We start from the raw sequence: 9,956 nt of genomic DNA, 5'->3' as shown, positions 1-9,956 counted from the left end.
ATATCATGAATTTATTGGTCTCATTATGAAAGTTAGGGTCATTTACTAAAATACCCCCGATAGTTTCATGAATTTACTAAAACCTATCCTATAATTTGTATTTTACTAAAACATCTTCTTTATTTTATAATCTATTTACTTAATCGGCCTTCCATTAGATGAAAGTGGAAAATGACAGTTTGAACCCTAACAGCCATTCAAATAAATTTGATCAAAATAAACTAAAAACAAAAATGCCATTTTTGCACCCAGTAAAACATTGACAAACCACTCTATTTTCTCTATTTGGTCAATTTTGTTTTCTATGCAAATAAGTGTTAGGGGTACTTTTAAAATAAACAACCGTAGATCCATACCCTTGAACATTTTCCACTCAGTTTAGGGGTAATAAACAACCATGGGTCCATGCCTTTAAACATTTTTCACTTAATTTAAGTGATCATGTTACTATTTTCAGATGACAAAACAAAGAGTTCTTAATGAAAGGTCAACTAGGTAAATAGGTTGCAAAATATAAGGGGTGGTCTAGTAAATCTATGAAATTATAGGGGGTGGTCTAGTAAATGGCCCCAAAAGTTATTGAGCAAAATAATAATGTGTTGCAACCTTGGCCCACAGGAAAGTTATAATGACACTATAACTTGCATCTAGAATTATTAACATTGGTACATATTCTAATCTCTATATTATTATGGTAATGTTTCAATTCATAGCCTTTAATACTACTACTGGTGCACTCATTTGCATCCCAATTTGAATGACAATAACATTCCAAAATGGAAAGAGGAAGTTGTGTTAGCATTAGGGTGGACTGGATAGAGGGCATTGTGTTCCGTGTAGACAAATGACAAATAATGAATCGTCCCTTTAGGCTATGTTTGGTTTGTAAAGGTTTCCCTACCTTTTCTTCCTTTCCCTACTTTTTCCTTCAAACCAAACACAGCCTTACATTCTAGTACAAGTCAAGAAAATGAACTATATGAGAAGTGAGGAGCATGCAAACTGTTTAAGTTTAATGATCAAGGGACTCGTATAGCAAAGCACATTTGGGATTTCATCCTTGAGTGTTCTAAATTTAAATTCTTAAATTCCGTTGATGATCAATTGTAAGCTCAAAAAAGGTATTGTCCAGCACTCTAATAAACAAGCTACTCTCAATGAAATATATTTGGAATAGAGGTATGTACGAGCACAATATGGAAATAAGAGGTTTGGCATTCAATTGAAATCCCTAGAGGTCAAGATATTAGAAAATTTCCTTACCTATTTCACACTCAACTCGTTGCCTATTGAATTTGGGCCATTCAAGATTAATTTCCTACAACACATATGAGGCTCAAAATGGCTAGTTAATGAAGTATTGACCATGTGTGTTCAAGAGAAAGGGAACTTGAAGCAAGAGAAACTAGAAAGTGTTGTTCTATTATTAACTCATATAAAGGGACTCAAAAGGAAGTGATGACGGGAGATTTGACCCGACCTCGTAGCCTAGGGACACGTGTATGTGACCTGGCCCAAAGAACAGCTCAACCTGACAGCACGACCGCAACTCGACGGGAGAGATACGCCGAGTCCAACGCTGACCACTCGGCAAGTTAAGCAACTCGCCGGGGACTGACACTTGGCCCATTCCAACCCCCACCAAGTGTGGAAGGGGCCCGAGCTTCCCATAAGGGGCCTGGAGCTCTCCCTTCCCAAGGAGGGAGCACCCCGGTTTTTAGCCAAGTGCCCTGAGGAAGGAGAACCTCGGGGCAGCACCTCGGTTTTTAGCCAAGTGCTCTGATCCCTTGCCAGGCAGCTTTCCGCCTGCCAGGCGGCGTTCTATTTGCCGCCTCTGGGAAGCATGACACGTCTGTCAAGCCCGTACCTGGCGATGGCAATGTGTGGCGGCAACTTGCGCGTGCCATGCCTGTCCTAGCAGTAACGGCTAGCGCGGTGGCGGTTATGCCAGGTATGACTGGACTCCAACATAAAAGAACTCCAACTCCCACAAGGAAAAGGTATTGAAGCTTAAGCACTTTCAGCACTCTTACTCTCTACTCTCTCTTTGAGATTTTCTCCAAATCTAACTTAGCTGTCGGAGTGTTCCCACCGGGATATCTCCCCGAGAACCCTTCACTTTCTCCTTCCTCTTAGGTGCCGTTCGTTCCAGTCAGAAGCCTGGTCACAACCAGCTAGGAGTGCCCAGATCGTGCAGCATCATTTGGCGCCGTTTGTGGGAAACGCTTCGAAAAGCCTCCCTTTAATCTCTGTGAAACTTCCTTCTTTCATTCATCAGCACCACCGACACCCATGGCTTCTTCTAGCAACTCCGAACGCCGGAACACCCCAGAGTGGCAATTCCAACTACCTATCGTTTGCATCGGGCAGTTCACTGTCCCCCTCTCTGCGGACGGGGTTCCTAGCCTGAACGTGCTTGCAACGGTGGCACCCGTAATTGTCCCACTGCCCCCTGCAGTCGGGACGACCTCCGCCGAACCCACCATTCTCCCTCCGGTGGCCGGCCAAGGCCAACTTGAAGACTTGATGCAGTGCATGCAGGCCATGCAGGCCCAGATGCAGCAACTTCAACAACTCCAGTTCCACCAGCAGCAAGTGCTGCACCAATTATCCCAATACCAATACCAGCAACGGTTCCCTTCACTCCCCCCTAACATCCGGCGGCGTAGCTAGCTAAGCCTCAGTGCCACAGTGAACTCCCTTCCCACCGGGGAGAGACTTCATCATCGTCTCATGGAAGGAAGGGAAGACTCCCTACCCCCGTCGTACTGCCCGCGGTCAAGTCGGGGGCTTCCCAGCCGGTTAGGTCGGCATCACCCCAGCACTCGCAATTCAAGCCTCTACTTGCGGAGAACAGGGTCGAGGTGCTACCCGACGACCTGGAACAAGGTCCTTCTGTCCGCAGCTACCGGCAGCCATCCCTGCCTCCCCCTGGGCCCATCGAGCTCAGCAATACAGAAGCCAGTAGCACCAACGCCGAGCCGGCCAAGAAGCAGCGAAGACGTCGCCAGTCTCGTCGAACTACCACCGTCCACAACCTGCCCGAGCTCAAGGGTAAAATAGAAATAAGCTCGGGAGAGGTAAGAGCTGCACCACTTCTCTCGGTCCCCTCTCCTCTATCCCCGGAGCTCCTCACGGTCTCCATGTCCAAGGACTTCAAGCTCCCTCCATTGGACAAATACGATGGGTCCTTCGACCCCAACAACCACGTCGACGCCTTCCAGTCCCAGATGCATCTGGCCAGGGTGAGTGAATCTTGCATGTGCATGGCCTTCTCTATTACGTTCAAAGGAGTGGCCCACACTTGGTACCGAAACCTCTCACCAGGCTTGATAAGGAGCTGGGCATAGTTCGTGAAGGTCTTCACCTCCCACTTCGTCACTAGCAAGAGATGCCCGAGGACCCAAGAAAGCCTCCTCAACATAGTCCAGAGAGATGGGGAGTCCATCCGGAACTATATCAAGCGGTTTAATGACGCTTGCCTACAAATACCCGACCTAGACTCTGCAGTCCGGTTTACGACGACCAAACGAGGTATCACCTACAAAGAGTTCAGATGGCACGTGGTCGTCAACCAGCCCAAAACCGTGACTGAGTTCCTTGAGCTCACAGATCGGTTCATAGGAATAGAGGAGGAGATCAACCAGAAGGGTGAACACGCCCTCGAAAAAAGAAAAAGGGAATCGGAACCCCCCGGCTCCTAATGACTACAAGAAGAAGAAGGATCAAGCTCGGGGGGCAAACCCGGTTCAGCCTTTCCGAGCTCCAACAACAGAAAGGGTGTTTACACCCCTCAACACGAAGCGGGCCGAGATCCTCATGGCGATCAAGGACGCCCCGTATGTAAAGTGGCCACCTCGGCTCAAGACCGACCCTAATGTTAGGAACAAGAACTTGTATTGTAGTTTCCATAGAGATCACGGTCATAGCGCCGAAAATTGTAATAACCTCCGCGATGAGATAAAAGAGCTCATTCGTCGCGGATATTTGAGAAATTTTGTACATCATGGCATTAATAACAATAAAGCAGGTCGGCACGAGGAACAAAATAAAGAAACCCCCGAGTCCAGCAGACAGGCGGAGCAATTGCAGAGACAACCTCCGGATGAGAGACTAGTCCGAGGGACCATCCACATAATCGTTGGAGGATCGATTGTTGCGGGCTGCACCTCGGCAGCAGCTCGGTCATCAGCCCGCGAAGCCGCCAGAGAAGAGCTAAACCCCTCGAAGCGGCCAAGGGTGGAAGAGCCGGTCTTCTTCACTGAAGATGACGCACGAGGAGTCCACTACCCCCATGACGACGCGGTCGTCATCAATATCAAGATCAACGACTTCGAAGTCAGGCGTGTCCTGGTAGATTCGGGCAGTTCGGTAGATATCCTTTTCAAGGCAGCCTTCGATCAGCTTTAGATCCCAGAAGATGACCTGAAGCCCGCAAGCACCCCACTGGTGGGGTTCAGCGGCGAGGAGGTCAGGCCTTTGGGGAAGGTCACTGTGCCGGTGGAGGTCGGTACCTGGCCCAGTGTGGTAAGGCTCAGTCACGAGTTCCTGGTGGTCGCGACCCCCTCTCCATACAACGCGATAGTAGGTTAGCCCATCACCCACGTCCTACGAGCGGTAGTCTCCACCCACCACCTAGCGATGAAGTTCCCTGCAGACCTCGGAGTCGGAGTGGCGTGGGGCGATCAGCTCGAGTCCCACAAATGCTACGTAGCCGCCCTCAAAGGAAAAGCCAAGGCAGCTGACGGCCTCGAGCTGGGATGACCCGCAGAGCAGTTCGCAGAGCGGGCCACACCTACTGAGGGGACCATCCCCATCCTGACCTCGACGAACGATCCAGCGCGGGTACTTCAGATAGGTGCTTCTGTTGAGGAGCCCCTGCGGTCTCAACTGGTAAGTTTCTTACTTAAAAATTTAGACGTTTTTGCATGGTCGGAGGCAGAAATGCCCGGCATAGACCCCAACATTATCACTCACAGACTTAATATCGATCATTTAGTTAGGCCCGTTAGACAAAAGAAGCGCAACCTAGCCCCGGAACGATGGAGGGCAGTCGATGAGGAGGTCGAGTAACTCCTTGCAGCCGATTTTATCAGGGAAGTCCATTACCCGAGCTGGGTAGCCAACCTCGTTCTGGTAAAAAAGGCAAATGGAAAGTGGCGCATGTGCGTCGACTACACCGACCTGAACCGGGCTTGCCCAAAGGACTGCTTCTCACTTCCCAGGATTGACCACCTAGTGGATGCGATCTTGAGCACGAGTTGCTGAGCTTCTTAGATGCCTATTCGGGCTATAACCAAATAAAAATGGACCCAGCTGACGAGGAGAAGACCGCCTTCATAACCGAATTTGGCCTGTACTACTACAAGGTCATGCCCTTCGGGCTGAAGAACGCTGGGGCTACTTTTCAGAGACTTGTAAATAAGCTATTTGAGTCGCTTGTTGGCACAAAAGTAGAGTGTTATGTAGACGACATGGTCGTCAAAACCCAATTTTTGCATGAATTAATACAAGATTTACACTTAGTCTTTGAAATCTTGCGTAGATTTAATATGAAGTTAAATCCGAATAAGTGCGCCTTCGGTGTCACCTCGGGTAAATTTCTGGGGTTCATCGTTAACCGACAAGGCATTGAGGCCAATCCGGGCAAAATCAAGGCCATCCTAGAAATGAGACCACCCCGAAAGTTAAAAGAGGTCCAGAAGCTGAATGGCCGGTTGGCCACCCTAAGTCGCTTTCTGTCCAAGTCCGCAGATCGCTGTCTTCCTTTCTTTAAAGCCATAAAAAGCAAAGGCTTTGAATGGACTGAAGAGTGCCAGCTCGCGTTTGACGAGCTCAAAAGGCACCTCGCCAGCATCCCAGTCTTGACCCGGCCCGAAGTGGGTGATGTTTTAGAGATATACCTCTCGGCGAGCGACGAGGTGGTCAGCTCGGTACTAATAAGAGAAATAGATTGGGTCCAATGACCCGTCTATTATGTTAGTAAGGTGTTGCAGGGAGCAGAGATGAGGTACCCGGAGATGGAAAAGTTAGCCTATGCGCTGGTTATAACAGCCCAAAAGCTCCGCCCATACTTCCAAGCTCACACCATCGTCGTCCTTACCAATAAACCTCTGAGGCAAGTTTTGCTCAAGCGGTCTTGGGAAGGTTGACAAAGTGGGCCATCGAGCTCAACGAGTACGAGCTCCAGTACAAACCACGAACCGCTATCAAGGCCCAAGCCTTGGTAGATTTCGTCGCTGAATGCACCTTTACCTCCAAAGTCCCCAGGCCGGTAGAACACGAGGCCCCCAGTACGGGAGAGCTCGGAGTTCCTGGACCGGTTGAACTCGAGCACCGTGAAGTAGCAACCAGTGCGGCATCTCTCCTAGTTAGGCCAAGCCCGCACTGAGATGATGAACCCTGGATCCTTCACGCAGATGGCTCATCAAATCGGCAGGGCAGTGGAGCTGGGATTGTTCTGTACGGACCAAGCAATGTAAAATTGGAGTACGCGCTACGCTTTGAGTTCGTGGCATCCAACAACGAAACAGAATACGAGGTGCTGCTAGCCAAGCTGGACCTTGCAAAGGAAGTGAAAGCCAAGCACATCATCGTCTGTAGTGACTCCAGCTCATTGTAGATCAAGTCCTGGGCGAATACGAAGCTCACAAACCAACTATGGTAGCATACTTAGCCAAAGTGAGAGAGACTCTGCTCAACTTCCGGTCACACTTCATCCGACAAATCCCGAGATCAGAGAATGCTAAGGCCGATGCCCTGTCACGGCTAGCCAACACGGGAGACAACACCATGAGGACTGTGTATATAGAAAACTTACCTCGGCCTAGCATTCTCAAGGGGGCAAAGGAGGTCGCCCCCGTCGTTCAAGCAGAGCTGAGCTGGATTGATCCACTCACGAGCTTTCTACTACACGGGGCCCTCCCCACAGAACGTAATGCCGCCAGGAGGGTAGAGCGTCAGGCAGCCATATACGTCATGATAGACGGACGGCTGTACCGAAGGTCCTACACGCTATCCTACCTACGGTGCTTGCAACCCTCGGAAGCCGAGGTCGTCCTCCACGACACTCATGAAGGCCTGTGCGGTGGACACTTGAGGGGCAGGGCCCTCGCTCAGAAAGCGCTATGACAGGGGTACTACTGGCCAACCATGAAAACATATTTAACCGAGCTTGTCAAAAAATGCGACAAGTGCCAGAAGCACGCTAACATCCACCACCGCCCTGCCGCCGACCTTAAATACCTCACTAGTCCATGGCCATTTGCACAATGGGGAATTGACCTACTTGGGCCATTCTCGCCAGCAATAGGGCAAAGAAGGTTCCAGGTGGTGGCAGTGGACTATTTCACAAAGTGGGTCAAAGCCGAACCTCTCACAACAATCACAGCTCAGAACGTGCAGAACTTCTTTTGGAAGAACATAATGTGTCGTTTCGGATTACCTCGGGTACTGATCTCCGATAATGGTATGCAGTTCGAAGACATCAAGTTCCAAAACTAGTGCCAAGACATGGGAAATCAGCAGAACTTCACCTCGGTGGCGCACCCTCAGGCGAACGACCAAACAGAAGTTACGAACAGGGCCATCCTTCGAACTGAAAGCGCGCCTGGACCGAGCTAAGGGACTGTGGACGGGCGAACTTCCCAGTGTACTTTGGGCCTACTGTACCACGGAAAGGACTGCCACGGGAGAAACTCCCTTTAACCTTACATACGACACTGAAGCAGTCATTCCAGCTGAGATTGAAGTCCCCTCGCTGAGACTAGAAGCATATGAAGATAGAGCAAACGAAGACGAGTTACGTACCAACCTTGACCTGCTAGATGAAGTGCGGAACCTCGCGTATATCAGGACCGCGGCCTATCAACAAAGGATAGCTCGGTACTATAACACCAAGGTCAAAAAGTGAATTCTCCGCGTTGGCGACCTGGTTCTTCGCAAGGTTATGGTGCCTGAACCCGGCATTGGCAAGCTCGGTCCGAACTGGGAAGGACTCTACTGAGTAAAGCGAATACTCGGGGAAGAAACATTCGAACCCGAAACCCTAGAAGGGAAACAAGTACCTCGGGCGTGGAATATCATCAACCTAAGACTATATTACCCGTGAACCACCGAACTGAGTGAACCACGAGTCACTCCCTTCTAGCCTTAGGGCCAATCTGCCGAATTAGCGACAACCTTGGCAACATGAGGTCCAGTCACCCCCTCAGCAGGGGTAGACTCCAAGAAAACAGTTTGGAGTGACCACGAGTCACTCCCTCCAGCCTAAGGGTCAACGCGCCAGGTTAACTGAAGACCTTGGCGCTATGCATGACTCTACTGCCTCGCCAACATAGGCTTAACATGACAAAGACCAAAGGCATCCCGAGAACAGACTTTTCGACTCCTACCCTACCTCGGTATATGCTACTAGAAGTAAACGCCAACCTAAATAGCCAAGCAGGCAGGTCGGGCATGCGCCCTACTATGCCTACCTCGACATACATCACTGAAATTTGATGATCACCCCTACTGAGTACAGGAAGACAGTTCGGGGTGACAGCGGTAAGGAGTTGCTCACCTCAAGAACTGAATTTACTAACTCAACAACTCAGATAAGGCAAACACTCCGGCAGAAGTGAATCACAAAAGCGCTTAACAGAATATACATATATACTCTTGTCGCATAAATGCAATTTCATTATAGAATCCCGAGTACAAAGAAACAAGAAAAAGAAAATATGAGTGACACACAACTATTTGAGAGACTTATCAGCCTTGCTCGAGACCTCTTTGGGGGCCTCCGCGGGGGTGTCAGCCAGGTCGGTAGTATCGGCCTCCTCGTTGCCGCCCTCATCGTCAAAGTCTGGGTCATCCACGGCCTGACGGGCCATGTCGTCTGTAATGCTAAAGGTGGTGAAGGCACTTATGTCAAGGTCAGGGTATGCGTGCCTTATCCACCACCTGTCGAGCTTGAACCCCCTACGATAGGCCTGCGACATTACGTCGTCAAACCTAGACGACTTGGCATAGTTGATAACGGCCTGGGCCTTCACCTCCCCGAGAGCTTCATCGAAGATCTCGGTCTTCTCTTTGATGTTGGCTTTGAGGTACTCCAGCTCATGCTCCAAGGCCCCCTTGGCTTCCTTAAGCCCCTACACCTCAAGCTGCGAAGCCCTCTGACACGCCTTGAGACTCTCCACCTCGAGCTTCAAGGCTTCTTGACCCGCTCTGAGCCCGTTCACCTCGGCCTTCAGCCTATCCCTCTCGCGGGCCAGCTCCTCATTCTCCAACAACAGGGCCTCGATAAAGCTCTTCTGGGCGGTAGCGTCACTCTCCAGCTGGTGGATCTTGCCCTGAGCTGCCCTCAGCTCAGTGTGAGCCGCGCGAGATGACTCCTTAGTGGCCAAAGCACGCCTTAGGTGTTTGTCGGACTGGAAGGTCAGCACATGCACAGCAGTGTTCACCTAGCAGAAGGGGGTTGGTCAGTGCCGAAGAAAGAAGAAAGAAAGAAGGAAGAGGTGGCTCTCAGGGTGTGAACTCACCACCATGGCGTGAGTTGCGGCGTGGGTACCGAGCTGACCAGGGGAGAGTTCGGCCCAATCTACGACCTCCACCGTGATAACCGCTCTCCTACTTCTGTCAGGGCCGACATCGAGATTCATGATGCTCTCTTCCTCCTCCTGGGTCCCTGAGCTGGATGCCACCGTGTCTGTGGCACGATGAGCCGACCCTTTGGAAGCTTCGGCAGCAACCCCAGTAGGGTTTGGGACTTCAGCGGCAGCCCCGCCTGGCTCGGCGATCGACTCTACTGCCGTTTCAGGCCCCCGAGGTGGTATGTCCCCCTCCAAGTCTACCACTTGAGGGGCATTGGAGAGCTCGGGCCCCGAAACGAGGGCCTATGGGAGCTCGGGCCCCGAAGAGGGGGCTTGCGGAAGGTCGGGTTCAGGGGTAGGGGTCCCTAGGGATTCCAC

Source organism: Nelumbo nucifera, chromosome 5, assembly GCF_055504915.1.
Source record: "Nelumbo nucifera cultivar China Antique chromosome 5, China Antique-T2T, whole genome shotgun sequence".
Taxonomy (NCBI): Eukaryota; Viridiplantae; Streptophyta; class Magnoliopsida; order Proteales; family Nelumbonaceae; genus Nelumbo; species Nelumbo nucifera.
The sequence above is the reverse complement of the archived record's forward strand: the minus strand, read 5'-3'. Positions refer to the sequence as shown.